At 40.3% G+C, this 14,529-nt stretch overlaps 1 long non-coding RNA gene across 5 annotated transcripts in view; it reads left to right on the top strand.

Annotated features, from left to right (window-relative positions):
* The window catches only part of LOC133209154 (uncharacterized), a 187,059-nt gene that overhangs the window by 154,989 nt on the left and 17,541 nt on the right, over positions 1-14,529 (top strand). The window contains exon 4 of one of the 5 annotated variants that reach the window (XR_009724614.1): positions 9,182-12,861. The exons of the other annotated variants lie outside the window; for them this stretch is intronic. This is a non-coding gene — a long non-coding RNA (uncharacterized LOC133209154). Of the gene's footprint in view, positions 1-9,181; positions 12,862-14,529 lie in introns of those variants that run through there. 5 annotated transcript variants of the gene reach the window in all.

The following is a 14,529-nucleotide window of genomic DNA, read 5'->3' as shown; positions in this document are numbered from 1 at the left end:
TTCCAATTGGCAGAGATGTGTGGCTACACTTGTTAGGAACTGAGCAGTACAAAATAGATGGTCAGCTCTGGAGGGGATCCTTCACCTGGGGAATAGCTGTAGGAAAACAGTGCCAAACAAGCAACACTTTGCTGAGAGGTTTCAGGAATAACATTCTTGACTTAGAGCCCATTATCTAACAGATGTGTATTGATTTAATAAGCCTCCCCACTGTTTCACTGTAAGCACTTTGTTCTCTCATCTTCAGCACAGAACATGGAGCAGGAATGTATTAATAAAAAGTCTCTCATTCCAGCAGAACATGTTGGTACCCATATTTGCCAAGGACATTTAAGTATTTCAAAGCTAATTAAAGCTTCATTGTTTGAGTGGGATGCTGCAGGAAAGTCCCTCAGCTGAATATATTATCTGATACATATATATACACACATATTGGTATCCTTTTGCTTGGCTGAAGAATAACAGTACAAATTATTTAAGCTATTCCCCAGTGTACCCCAAAATGGTCTTACAAAATAATATGTCTTTCTGTAGCTACAGTAGAAAGGAATTGACATGTTGCTACTGTCAAGCTGTTACTTCATTCTCATTTCTTTTTCCATGTGATATATTTACTAACTGTATTGAACTCTGCTCTTCCTTTGCATTCTTTTTGATGTCACAGGCTTCATTTGCTATCCAGCAGTAACAACAGTAATGTTCTAGTGAAAACAAACATATCCAGCAAAAGGCAAATCCTTCTGCATTCACAGAGCAGACAGCAGGATGGGATGACATCAGTGCATGAATGCAGGGTCGGTCTCTGTCTTTCCTGGTTTACTGACGCACTATCTCTAACCCTGAGGCAGGTTGTAGGCTATGTCTAGAGGGGTGTAAAAGCTCATAGGCAGCTGATGAAGCAGAAGCAGAGGTTCCCCTGCAGCCCATGGTGCAGCCCATGATGAGGCAGGATGTGCTGCTCAGGGGGAGGACGTAGAGAAAATCGGGAGTAAAGATAAGCCTGGGCAGAAGGGAGGGGTGGGGGAAGGTGTTTCAAGATTTGGTTTTATTTATTGTTATCTTACTCAGATGTGATTGGTAGCAAATTAAATTCAGTTACCTTTTTCCCCAAGTCAGGTCTGTCTTGCCTGTGACAGTAACTGCTGAGTGATCTCTCCCTGTCCCTATCTCGACCCAGGAGCCTTTCGTTGCATTTTGTCTCCCCTTGTCCAGCTGAGGAGGGCAGTGATGGAGCAGCTTTGGGGGGCACCAGGCAGGCAGCCAGGGTCAGCCACCATCAGCACACACTGCTGTGCTTGGAGTGCAGCTAGAGGTACTGGAACAGAGCCGGCTACTGCCTGGCTGGGGATGGCAAGTCCTGCTCAGCATTGCACAGCGTTCCCAGCAGTTCACAACCCTGTTGTACAGGAGTTCACACAGAAGATGAGAGAGTCATCTTCTGTCTTACATGCCCACATAAGCATTCTTAAAATGTGACCCTATATACAGTGAGCATAGCCATTCTAAATCTCAGTTTTTAAAAGCTATGTACACAATGAATTAAGCTGTGTGTTTATTCTAGTGCTTTGCATGCATTCTTGTGCTTTTTGTTCCTGTCCAGTTCCAATGAAAAAAACAATTGCTTGTGTGTTGAAAAGCAAGTAATAATTTTACACTACACTTTTGTGGTACCGAGCTCCAAGTATTTTAAAAGGGTCTGTGAGCAGGAAATTGTTTCTGTCTCCTCAGCCTCTTGAGAAGGCATATTCTGGATGTTTCCACATGCACATCACCAAAGGGAGACATGGAACAGTAACAAATCCCTTTTGAAGATCTTAGCCTTCAAATGCTATAGTCTTTCTTACAGCTTCCTTGGTTAAAAACGCTTGATTTGTATCTCTCTTTCTGTAGTGAATATGTTGTAAAGTTCTGTAAGTCTTAGACAGGAAGCATCCTATAAAACACATCTTAAGGTAAGAAATGCTTGTGTGAGTCCAGCAAGTCCTTTGAACCCAGGAACTCTTCTTTCATAACCTACTACTATTTTCTGCAAAGTTTCAAGTAATTTGTGTTTCTGAATCAAGCTATAAAGATTTTTACTCTAGAATTGGTCTAGAGTGTACACAATTGTGTATGTGTTCTAATGCTGGACTTACCAGTGGCCTGATCTGCCAGCCCTTGACAGTGTAAGTAATCTTCACTCATCTGCCTCATCTTGCTGATTGAATACAAGAGTCAAGTAACTCCAGCCTATCTGCTACGTCTCGACTCAACCTTCCCAAATCAGAATTTGTTTTCACGTGGGTAAGTGATCTAAGTGAAGGGTTAACGGTGTTCTGTGTCTCTCAATTTGAGATTTGGAAGACAATTATAATTCAAAATAGTTCTTCTAGTTGAGACTCCTTAGGAAAGACACATACATAGCCTAGAGCTAGAAGTCCAACTTTGCTTTTAAATGCAAATATTTTAACAAGTAGATCACACAGAAGCATGAACTATCAATTATTACTACCAGGCATATGTAAAACATCTTGTTTATCACAAAGAGACCAAATTAGGCTAAAAATGTAAAAGAAAAATTTGTAATTGAAATGTTGCCTATTCTCCTTTGAAACTGCCCATTGTTCTTATCAGAAGTAGCCTTCACGTTGTCTTGATGCATCTGAATGGATCTTTCAATAAGAAAAGGTGGGAACCACAGTGTTGACAGTCCGTTCCATTTGTCATGCAATGAGACTTCTTGAGAAGGGTTTTAGAACAGTGCATTATTTACAGCACCAGCCTGTCACAGAATAGCCTTTGTTTCCCCTTACTTTCATTCTCTAAAGGTCTTACTGATACATACAGAGTAACAGGAGGAAAAGTTTCATATCAGGCAGAGTGAATTTCCCAGCTTACCTACAGACACAAGAATCTAGCCAGAAGTCCATGGAAATTCGGAAAGCGTTACCTTCAGTAGGTTCCCTGAATCCAACTTTAACTGCCAAATCAAAGCCAATCAACTACGAGGTTCAACAAATGGTGGTTTCAATTTCCAGTATACTATAGTATTGTCTCAGCCAAATTCAAGTCAAATCCTACTGTTTATCTCCATCCCCTAGAAGACTTTGTCCTGAGACATGAATACATTGGGGTATTGGTTGGTTTGTTTTGCCAGACTATCACTACCTCTCTTTCAGAGTAACAGCTGGATAGAGTACTTGCATTCTGTAGACATGATAGCTGATTTACCAATGCTTTGCCTTTCTCAAGGGTAGCTGGTAGGTTTTGACCAGGAAGTAATTGTCTTGAGCATCTTCAGTGTCTTCAGGTTTTACACGTGCACATCCCCACTCACAGGATTAACACAAATGTTGAGTATGTTTATGGTGCAGTCCCGTGACCCATGCTCAGAAAGCATGGCCTGATGATGGTTACCTCTGGACTAATATCAGTGAAGTTAATGTTACATCACACCAGTCTATAGGTTATTTCCCCCCAGCCCCTGTGTCTTCTGAGCTCTTTTGTAACTGGAAACCTCTAATCACTGATGGTTGTTAGACTGTTCTCTTTTGGCGTCCCCTTTTGTTTTGGTACAAACTTTTGTACCTTGGTCTTACTGGCATGGAGTGATTTCAAAGCTCTCTGCAGTCTTTGTTTCTGACACCCTTTGATTTGCCTGAGCTATGTATAGATGTTGTTTCTGTTATGCGTTACATTTTAATGTTGGAATTTCTAGTGGTTCATAATTTATTTGCTGTTGACAGGATTGAGTTTGTTGTTTAATATCTATTTTACAAAACAATACACACAAGCACCATTATTTACAGTTCAGTTGTCTGCATTGATTCACGGTTTCATCTCTCTGTCCTTTTATGGAGGGATGCTATGGCTTTTAAAGTTCTGAGGTTTGGGATGCATATTTGGGTTTTTTTTCCCCTCCAGGTTTCCTGGAATGAAAGGACCCCTCTCTCTGCACCTCTCTCTGTGCAAGGTTGGCTGAGAGAGTTAGAAACTCTTACTTGTTAAGCAATACTCTCCCCCTGTCCTCGCCTGCTTCTAATTTCTCTACCAGCATGTTATTTAGGAGACTTGACTTAGCTACAGAGACTTTAACTTCAACTCATTAAGTGCATGATAACCTCAATAGTATTTACTTCTGTAAAATAATGGGTCCTCTACTAGGTGGCGTGTTATATTGATGGTGGTGTTACATACTTGCGTATTTATCAGACACTGGTGATATATATATATGGTGACTTATTTAGCACTTAGTAAAGTCCAGCAGTAGAAGTCAGACCATAGCCTTTGTGTCACTTAGACTTTAAAAGGACATAAACCAGTCTTCATTACTCCATGTCTCTACACAAAGTCTCTCCTTTTTGTTTGGCTTCTGCATTAGAGAGGAGGGAGTGCACCTGAAGCAGTCCCTTGTTCCTTGTCTTTGTATTTTTGGTGTATCATGAGCTTGGTTGTCAGATCTCAGCTGCTGAATACGGCTTCATTTGCTTCAGAAAGTGTTATCTACAAGGAGGCAAATGTGCCCTCTGCTGACTTCATCCCGACTAGAGTTTAAAAGCTGCTGTCAGAGAAGATACAGGGGAACTGTTGTTTGCAAACAAAACAAATTAAAACACACATCTTTTATCCTAACAAAGCAATTAGTGTTGATTCGCAGCTTCACTTGGTTTTTGTTTCCTGACCTTGAGCACATTGTGATGGTTTTGTGCTTCCTTGGACAGTTTCTACTTGCCTCTGCATCGATTAAACCTTGATCTCATTTATTATCTCAGGAAATGGTCTCAAGGTCACAGGGCTGGAAATTTAATTATGGTGGCAGTATATTAAGTGGCACATTTAAAGATGCTGAATCGTAGTAATTAATTTTTTGGATGGTGGTCTCTAGGGAACAGGTTTTCTCTGCACTGGGTGTTTAGACATCCATCATGGCCATTCAGCTTGGCAGCTGTCTTTTAGCTTTAAACTGCGTCATTATTCATCTTTTACGACTGACTTTAAAACACTAGACAAGTATATCCTTTTTTATTGTAATATATGTCAGATGCTTGTATTAAGCTATACTTCACCTTTGCTATAAAACATTAACAGAGGTTGCTAGTAGTTACCTGGGCCGGCCTCTAAATTGAGACAACAATTACCCTTCGCTGACATCTAGTGTCAAGTTATGAGATATAGCTGGAGTGCTGAATCCATTGGCCTGGAAATCCTGCACTTCCCTACTGATTCAGGCTCACCCAAGAAGCTGCAGCGCTGGACATAATTAGTGGACACGAGGGATTAACTTGGCACTCAGTGTTGACTTTGTAGCAGCACGAGGTTATTGAATGAAATGCAGTACTGCCAAGGTCTTAAAAAGCTTGTAATGTTTAATGAAGGAATGGTCATTAAACTTGCTGGATCAAATATTAGGCAAGATGGAACTGGGAGGCATTTAATAAAGAGGCCTGAAAATATGAACTAAATCACATACACTCATTTAAACGGCTGGCTAAAGCCCAGAATATTTCAAAGTTGTTCACTGCTGGTTTGAGGTAGATGGGATGAGCTGGGAAGAGCAGGAAGCGGGTTCTAGCTTTCTGTGTGACTTCACTGGAAGTTTTTATACTATAGCATTATATTTCCTAAATGAAACACTTTCAAGTTCACACATTCTGCTGGCATTGCAAAGAAACGTTCTCTAGGGTGCCTAAGGGCATGGGAGGTCGCATCGTGAACAGTGTCCACTGATTTTAGATGAGGTCTTCATACCCTCTGTCAGGATGAACCTTCCAGAATCAAGACCAAAATATTAAACAGTGGATATCAGACTATTGTTACAAGAGTTGATCCTCACACCCCTGTATTGGTGATACTGGTTTTAGAGGCTGAGATGAAGAAGAAAACCCCTTAAAGCTGTTGGGACAGCCAGAGAATGGAATGAAGTTCTAGGTATAGAATATTTGGCGTAGCGTTCTTCCTGAGCCTTGTAACCTCTTCATCTTGAGACACAGTTCTCCAGCAGGGGAAATCTTTGTGTATGCAGTGTTTGATCTCATAAATCCTTGCCCTGAGCCCATCTAGCTGTTTATGCTACTTGGCCTTTCTGTAGCAGTAGTATCTTCTTCTATGGAGATGAGGTAGATCTCCTTTTTGTACTGTGTGTTTTGTGACTGAAAGTATGCAAGTGTGCTTGAGACCTTTAAATGCTGCATGCATGCAGTGGAACTGAAAAAACTAGGTTTCCTAGATGTAGGTGTCTTTTGAGTGCACCTTGCTTCCCTGACAAACTCCAGCAGCACACTGTGCTGCAGCTTAGCAAGTACCACCCAGTGGCTCACATTAGTTCAGAGGCTTTATAGGCAGTATTAGTAAATGCTGAGCATGTCACCCCTCTGTGGCCGGGGCTTGGATCTAGATGATCTTTAAGGCCTCTTCCAACCCAACCCATTCTGTGATTCTTTGTCAGTTCTCCAGCCATGGTCTGTGTTGCCAGTTTGAAAAGGAGAATAGCAAGCAGAACAGCAGGCATACCATGAGATCTCTGTAGTCAGATCTATGAAAGCATACAGTGTTTCCTAGCTTTACTTTGGTTTGACTGCAGACTTAGTGGTGTGAAGGACATCTGCCAGAAGTGATAGCACAGTGGTTTCTGACAGAGTTGCATATGCAGCTTTGGAGCTGCCTAAATCTCGTTTAATTTAAGAGGTACTAGAAGGAAGACAAAAAGGGAAACAAACATCCCCTCCTGATGAAGTGAGGAATGTTCAGGGCATATGTGCTGGTGTATGGGCATAGTCTGGATCCCTCTTTGTCTCTTGCTTCCTAAAGATGTTTTTCTAGTCATTAGGCCTCTTGCATGTATTTTGTGGTCTAGATCTGGTGGCTTCTCTGCACACAGGCTGTGAGATGCTCTCCAGGGCAAGGGAATATTTAATGTGGTGTACACATGATTAGTCATTAGGTTAAGATTCTTCCCTATGTGGGCAGTGAAGCACTGGCACAGGGGGCCCAGAGAAGCTGTGGCTGCTCCATCCCTGGCAGTGTTCAAGGCCAGGCTGGATGGGGCTTGGAGCAACCTGGTCTGGTGGAAGGTGTCCCAGCCCATGGCACGGGGCTGGAACTGGATGATCTTAAGGTCCCTTCCAACTTGAACCATGCTATGATTCTACAATATGATGACAACTTTGTAATTTCCTCTTAAAAACAGCCTATATGCTTGTAGATTAGCACTTTCCCACTTTCAAATACTGCAGTAGAATATAAAAATGGGGATTAAGGTATCCTGGTCACTCGTGGTTCTTTTGCAAGTGTGTAGGCTACTCATATGTTATTATTTGGGTATTTAGCCAGGCAAAGCAGAACAAATCAGAGCTAAATACAGCTGCAAGAACAGGATAGTCAGAACGGTTTATTCCCCCCCCCTCCAAGTTTCTGAAGAAGTCCCTTTGTTCAGAATCCACTGGATTTTGTGAAGAAACAAACGTTGCAATATAAGAACTAAGGTGGAATTGCAGTATTCGATGAGGATTATACCTGCAGCTTAGCAAGCACCAAACAAGTTAAAGAGGATGTACGGATATTCTTTTTGTCAAGCTTACCTTTTCTCACTTGTACCTTATTTTAATGAAGAACATTTAGACATTTGAGTTGTTATTCTCCACACTATTGATGAAGTAAAAAATGATTTGAATACATCTGCATGTAAATATTGCCCTCAGTGTGTATGTACATGGGTATTCACAATGGAATGGGAACCAGCTGTATAGGAAGTTTAAATTTTGGAACATGTAGAAGAGATGAAGTCAGTGTATCTTAAGTTAGCACTGTTGGCAGAGTGATGGATGTGTAATAAATAAACCGTAGGTTAAGATAAGTTTATGCAAGTGATTAGGTGAGCAGCTGTGCACAGTAAATGGAGAAAGAGAAGAAAAAATCATTAATGGCAATTTCAGAGGAGGCTAATGGCAGCAAATTAAGTTTTCATCACAAACTGCTTCTTCAGCTGTAGTCATGATCTACATTTTATTCAGATTATCTTAGTGTTGGATTCAGTTACTGGCATTTTTGGTGAAACCAAGATAGCAAATGTTCCTGCAGTTCATGTGCGATGATGTACTGGATGGATGGCAAAATCAGTCTGTTTCATGTCTTTTTTTATGTCAACAAGCTCAACAAAGCCAATTATTGTTCATGTCTGGAGGCTTTTACCTAAAATGCTACAGTAGGTCAGCAGTAATAAAGAACAATTGTGCTTTTACCTCCTTTTATAACAGACTTGCATACATTTGGTTAATCAGAATTTCTCGCACTGAAAGGCTGGGTTTATAAAACCAAGCATGGGAGGTGTGGATCCAAGCTGTGTACCACCAGAACCTTCAAATGATGTATCAGGATCCACCCCCTGCTTCTGAACCATCTCTTACTAGCATGAAACACATCATTCTTTGTAATGACTTCTTGCAAATGTAAAATCCTGTTTGAGTAAACATGTCTTTAAAAACCTTTGAAAGTTATTCAGTATAGGTTACTTTTTTCTTAGCTCTGAATGCCAACACTGTAAGTTTCTTTTGTATGAGGTATGCAATAACTGGATTCCTACGTATAAGAACTCTCTTTCAGCACTGTTTCAGTGCATGTGCACATGACTGATATCCTCATAACCATCCACCCTGAACTACATTCAACTTTCCTAAATGAGATTTTATTAGAACTGATTATGATCAGATAAATGGGTGACTTCACTAATGTATAATACACTTTTCAATTATAGAGTACGTATGATAATTTACATTTCTTGTTTGATAGCATGATATTTATGTGACATATTCTGGATGAGATCTGCTGCTGTTTATATTATGGCCTTACTTTTCTCTTAAATCTGCTTTCAAGTTCTTGCAGTCTATTTAATTATTTTGGATAAACAAAGATGTTACAAATCCAACTTAATTTACCCTTCAGTGGAATGAAACCTACTGATGGATAAATTCTGCTCCCCAGATCTGTTGCCTAAGGAGACAGATTCTGTCATCATATTAGCAGATGAACATAATGGAGATTGGAATAGGGACTGTTGCCAGTTGGGTGAGTGCAGAATCAAGCAGCCAGTATAAAATTGACAGTTGAGAGACTGCTAAAGAAAAATTGGTTTTGATGAAGGACCAGTGTCTTTCTTGCAGTAGATCTGAGTTATACCTCCTGGGTTAACAGTTTTCTTTACACACAGAGATCCTGCAGGATGCGTTGCTGATTTTGAGATATGGGAGAATAGGAGCATCTTTCCTGGTAAAGAATCACTGGACAGGGGAAGAAAGAGAAGTAGGTAACATACTTCCCCCCCCCCCCCCCCCCTTTTCCTCCTAATAACCTATGCAACTTTTTAACTGGTGTCAACACCCAGAGAGACAGCAGTCAGAAAAGAGAAGCGGTCTATAGGTCCATCAATAGATTGTATCAGTAAATAGCTTTTACATTTTATATTAAAAAAAGAGCCAAAATTAAAATTGTGGGGTCTGTAAACTCCAAGAGGTCAAGAATTGTGAAAACTGCCAGGTTACAGAACTGAATTTTCAGCTGGGGAATGCATTCGAGGAATCTGTAAATTAATCTCTCTGAATGCCTCCAGATGATCAACAAGATTTCATCAAAGGAGACAACTCTGCATGTAATACAGTGTAAGGGAAGTCAAGGTAGAGGCTGGTTGTGTTGGAAAGCCATGAGTGCTCTATAGCAGTCTTCCCAAAAGGGTTTAAAGAAGAAAACAAACTTGCAAATAAGCCACGCAGTTGTGGTGAGTTGTGTTCCCTTCACGTTCCATGGCTCGGTGCTGGTTTCTTTTGGAAGTAGCTGTCTTTGGAAGTGGTTGTTCTTCCAGTCATGCACTATTTACACAGCTGAAATGTGACAGCACATATAGTGCCAATCGGTTTCTGTGTGTATTTATATACATATATAGTGTGTGTATATTTACACAACTCACAGTGTCCTCAACTGGCAGAAATTCCAACATCCCTACAAGATACACAAAGAATTTATGCTTGGTCAATATGGCACTGGTACACGGTACTCAGATATTTGGCTTTTAGTTCTTTAATAGCTGTCAGGAAATAGACTTCATGCTTGTACAGCAGCTCAGCAAAGAGCTGAGAACTCAAAGCTGTGTTTTTAAGGAACATTGAAGACTGTGACAAGACTTCGTTTTTTCTCTCCCTTAATGGCAAACAGAGGTAATTGACAATATATCTACTGCACAATTAACATTTTCAGTTGGTTTGAGTATCCTTCTGCTTTAGTCATTCCTGGCACAAGTCCACTGGACTTAAAGAAGGAATGAAGCAAGCTCTGAGGTTAGCTGAACAGTAGCATTTTGCTAAGGGACACTGAAATTTATAAGGTTAAGAGCTTGTTAATAAAACATAATTGTGTGTACTTTTTGCTTCCATAAAATGTTTCATAAAATGATCACTTTATTCCAGTGTTAATGCTCTTGTTGTGCAGAGACTGCTGCCATGGGTCTGTGACTTGTAAAAATAATGTGAGCTGATGAGCAACTTGCATGGTCTTTGCCAAACTACTGAGTTATATTAATAGCTGATCACAGCCTACTATTTTATTAGGACAGCATTTTCTAAGCTATTGACAGATATATCAACAGCACTGTGGGGCATCCACAGCTTCTGTGGGCAACCTGTGCCAGTGTCTCACCACCCTCACAGGGAAGAATGTCTTTCTTGTATCTAGTCTAAATCTATCCAATCTAAATCTCCCCTCTGGCAGGTTAAAGCCATTCCCCCTTGTTCTGTCCCTGCAGGCTCTTGTCCAAAGCCCCTCTCCAGGTTTCTCGTAGCTCCTTTAGGCACTGGAAGCTGCTCTAAGGTCTCCCCTTAAGGAGCCTTCTCTTCTCCAGGCTGAACAAGAAGAGCCTCTCTCAGGCAACTGTGAAAGCTGAAGGAAGCAATTCAAGGCACTTGCTGCATGGACAAACTATATGTGGGCATGCTCTTGCACTCAAGATTTGTGACCTGAATCTGACTTCTCTCTCTAAACTAGTTCACTGCCTTCCAGTAGCAAGCTACTGAAAATGCAGGTAATGTGATTATGAAAAATCAAGTGCTGTGTAAAAGTAGACTATGCACTTAACCCTGTGTGAGGCAAAGCAGCTATGTGAGTCTTCAAACCATAATTCTCTTCCTTCTTTAGCAGGACACCACCTGCTATTGAAGTCACTAACTATTCTGATTAGACAAATTTCCATATGCATTCTCCTTGTGTCTCAGTAATGAGGAGTGTGCTTGTTCCAAAATAGCCCTTCTACAGCTAAATGTGAGAGCATGTGTATCTGATTCATTTTGAGCTTGGAGTTTCTTGTATTGAAAACAGGAATACTCCCAAGAAGTAAATACTTAAATAAAAGCTGATGCAAGTAAGAGGAATGCTGAATCCACAGAATGCATTATTAACAGCATATTAGTACACACACTGGCTGAGACACATAGGTAGTTGTGCATGCTGCAAATAATTCTCTGGGTGTCAAAACAGTCGTGCACAGGGTAACTGAACACATTGCAGGCAAAATGGCATGAGCCATTTAAAATCGTGATTCATTCATGAATCAGTGGATAGCTGTTCTGACACTCTAACAGTCTATTAAAGCAGTTGGGCAAAACCCTTGTGACTGGAGGATTAAGGGTGACCTCTTTTCCTGCTGTCCTCATCTAAGCTGGTGTATGCCTGTGTCTATACACACGTGAAGCCTTTACTACTCCTTTAGGTTTCCTTGCAGAAATATCAAAGTGTGGTTGCTTTACCACATCAGCTTGAATTTTGTTCTTGTGCTTCTCCACAAAAGTAACTTCTTTTCTAGCCTGCCTTTGACTATAAGAGAACTTCCCAAGGAGCAGCCAGAAAGAAACCCCCGTCAGACTGAAGTTGTTGAATTTGGGTATGATCATGCAAACAGCCATGCAGAATTTATTTAACCTTCAGCCAGTTGCTCAACCAAGTTGAAATTATTGATAGCCCATCAACAATGATCAAGATGGAGAGACTAAATGAAGAGGTGCCTTTGCTTTTTCTTCTCCAGTCTCCCCTCCCCCCTTTGCCCCCCCCTTTTTAATAAGAGAGCCATTGATCTGATAACAGGACTTGAAAAGCCGTGTCAGCTCAGCTAGCATGGTCAAGGAGCTCAGCTGTAGAAGGGAAATAAAACTGTTCAGTTACGGCTGCCCTCCAATCAGTCACAGGGGTAATGATGTTTGGCTTTAGTCAGGTTATATGTCAGTAAATATACATCTCTCAGACAGCCTTTAAGACATCCTTAAGCTCATGCTTATTGTTTTATATAGATAGGGGTCGGATGCTGATATATGGTGGTCATAGGCCACTGAAATAAATTTCACAATATTCAGCTGGTAAAGTTAATCTCAATAGATGAGAATGTGACCGCAGTTTTGATAGAATATTCACTCCATTGACAGTGATGGGACATTTTTTCTCTGTAAGGTTTTGTGCAAATCACTCAAATGCAGATAGTATTTTTCCCTGCCTTCATTCTAAGTGTATCACACCTGAAGTGAGCAGTTACAACCAGTCTTTACTGTAGAACCTTGGCAAGTTCAAAATTCCAGGCTCTAACCACAGCTGTGGGCTATGTTCTGTTCACCCACCATGCTCACAGGAATGTGTGAATCACACTGGAAGGCAGGGAGACCTCAGCATTCCAGGTTCTGCCAAGTACTGGAAAATCCAAATGTCATCTCTCTCATATGTGATAGTGTGAACTGTCTCAGGAGCAAAGGACTGAGACAAGACCACACCAAAACAGACATTCTAGACTAACAGCCCTATAAATTAAAATCTTACTTTAAAAATGTTACTGTAGACTGTGAAAAATATTTTTTACCATCCTTTTTTTCTGATGATATTTAAGTTTCCACTTAAGCATCCTATTGTTTGTATCTGCTTGCAAATATTGAATCACACCTTCCATTACTGTGGATTGAATTAGTCAATAAATTTGCTGTGTCTCTCAATAGCATTTGAGAGTTAAGATGCTCTACTCACCTTTCTTAGTAACATATATTGAGTTGCTATAAAAAGCAGAAAGTCCATTATGCCAGCTTCTGCTCTTACTAGTATCCAATATTACCATTCCACAGAGCAAGGAAATGTAAAAACACAGCCTAGGTGCATGTCCTGTAACACCAATACAATTAGACCAGAATTTGTTTAAGCCATATGTGGTATTTATTCCGTAAATGAAACTTGCTTGGGGCCTTAGTGTATAATGTAGTGTTCATTTTTAATTCGGCAAAAATGTGGCTTTAAGTCTAGGGTTAAACTAAAGCATTGAGCTGCCCTATGGTGTAGCAGCCTTCAATCCAGATCTAGAATAACAAAACAGGTTTAGTTTAATTTAGTAGGCTTAATCTTTTATTTTGTGATAAAGACCTGGAGTGGAAACACAACAGGTGATGTCCAGGACTGCAGGCAGAAATGTTTGTAAGTTGATTTTATATCAGGCTTTGAATGTTAAACTTTGTTGATGTTGCTTTGCTGTCTTTGTTTGGGTTTTTTTTAAGTTGCTGTAGTCAATGAACAATGACAATGAAAAGAAACCAAACCCCTCCAGAGATCCAGGTCCTTTGACAGTGAAGAAACCAAACCTCTCCAGAGATCCAGGTCCTTTGACAGTGAAGAAACCAAACCTCTCCAGAGATCCAGGTAAGCCCAAGTTCATTACCAGTGAGGGAATGGCACAAGCACTGTGTCTCTTTAAGACAGATGGAAATTCAGGAAGTGGGAGTGAGTTCAATTTGTATGTGATGTTGAATATAATCTTCATACTACTTCTGGATGTCTGATTATAAGCACACATATGTTAGTCACAATGTTTAAGTCAGTGATACAGAGTCCCTTTTCCGTGATTTAAATTCTGGATTGATTCTCTGAGAGCCCAGCCTGCAGTCTCTGGTCCATCAGATCTCACTGGAAGACTAAATGGTACAAAGTGGTTTATTCTAATAGCTTCAGACTGCCTTAAATGGATAAACAAATGTAGCTGTAGAACAGATCAGGTGAATTGATACAAGGCACATCCCATTAAACTTAAAATAGATGTTATTATGTGCTCCCCAATGGTCATTATAATTTATATGAAATGAAAATACCCAGTTCTTTGATTATAAAATAGGCAGCAGCAGAAGTATTTCTGCGTGTTGGAAGAACCCATGTTCACATGATTTCCACTGAGAAAAAACCATGGACTGAAATTTGAAGGAGACACTCGCTGTGGTTTTGGGGCAGACACTGACCTACTCACACGTTTATGAACAGCTGCAGCTTCCAATTTTTGGTGCATGTGCTGTTCCTTAAATTATTGCTTACCACCTTCTCACTTCTAAAGTAGCCATTAAAATAAAAGCCATCAGTTGTATTTAAAATGTATGTGGTCAGTATGTTAGTTTCCTACAGAGGTTTCCCTGCACATTTGATATGTTTCAGTTGCCAAATAATATGATTTATGAAATATTCTGGATCATATTACGATTGTAAAAGTCATTTTTAAAGGAAATA

The sequence above is a fragment of the Neopsephotus bourkii genome, unplaced genomic scaffold (genome assembly GCF_033783945.1).
Source record: "Neopsephotus bourkii isolate Nb327-2 ecotype Australia unplaced genomic scaffold, CSIRO-AGI_Nbou_v1 NB_318, whole genome shotgun sequence".
Lineage (NCBI taxonomy): Eukaryota > Metazoa > Chordata > Aves > Psittaciformes > Psittacidae > Neopsephotus > Neopsephotus bourkii.
Note: the sequence above shows the minus strand (reverse complement) of the source record. Positions and strands in the feature narration are given on the sequence as shown.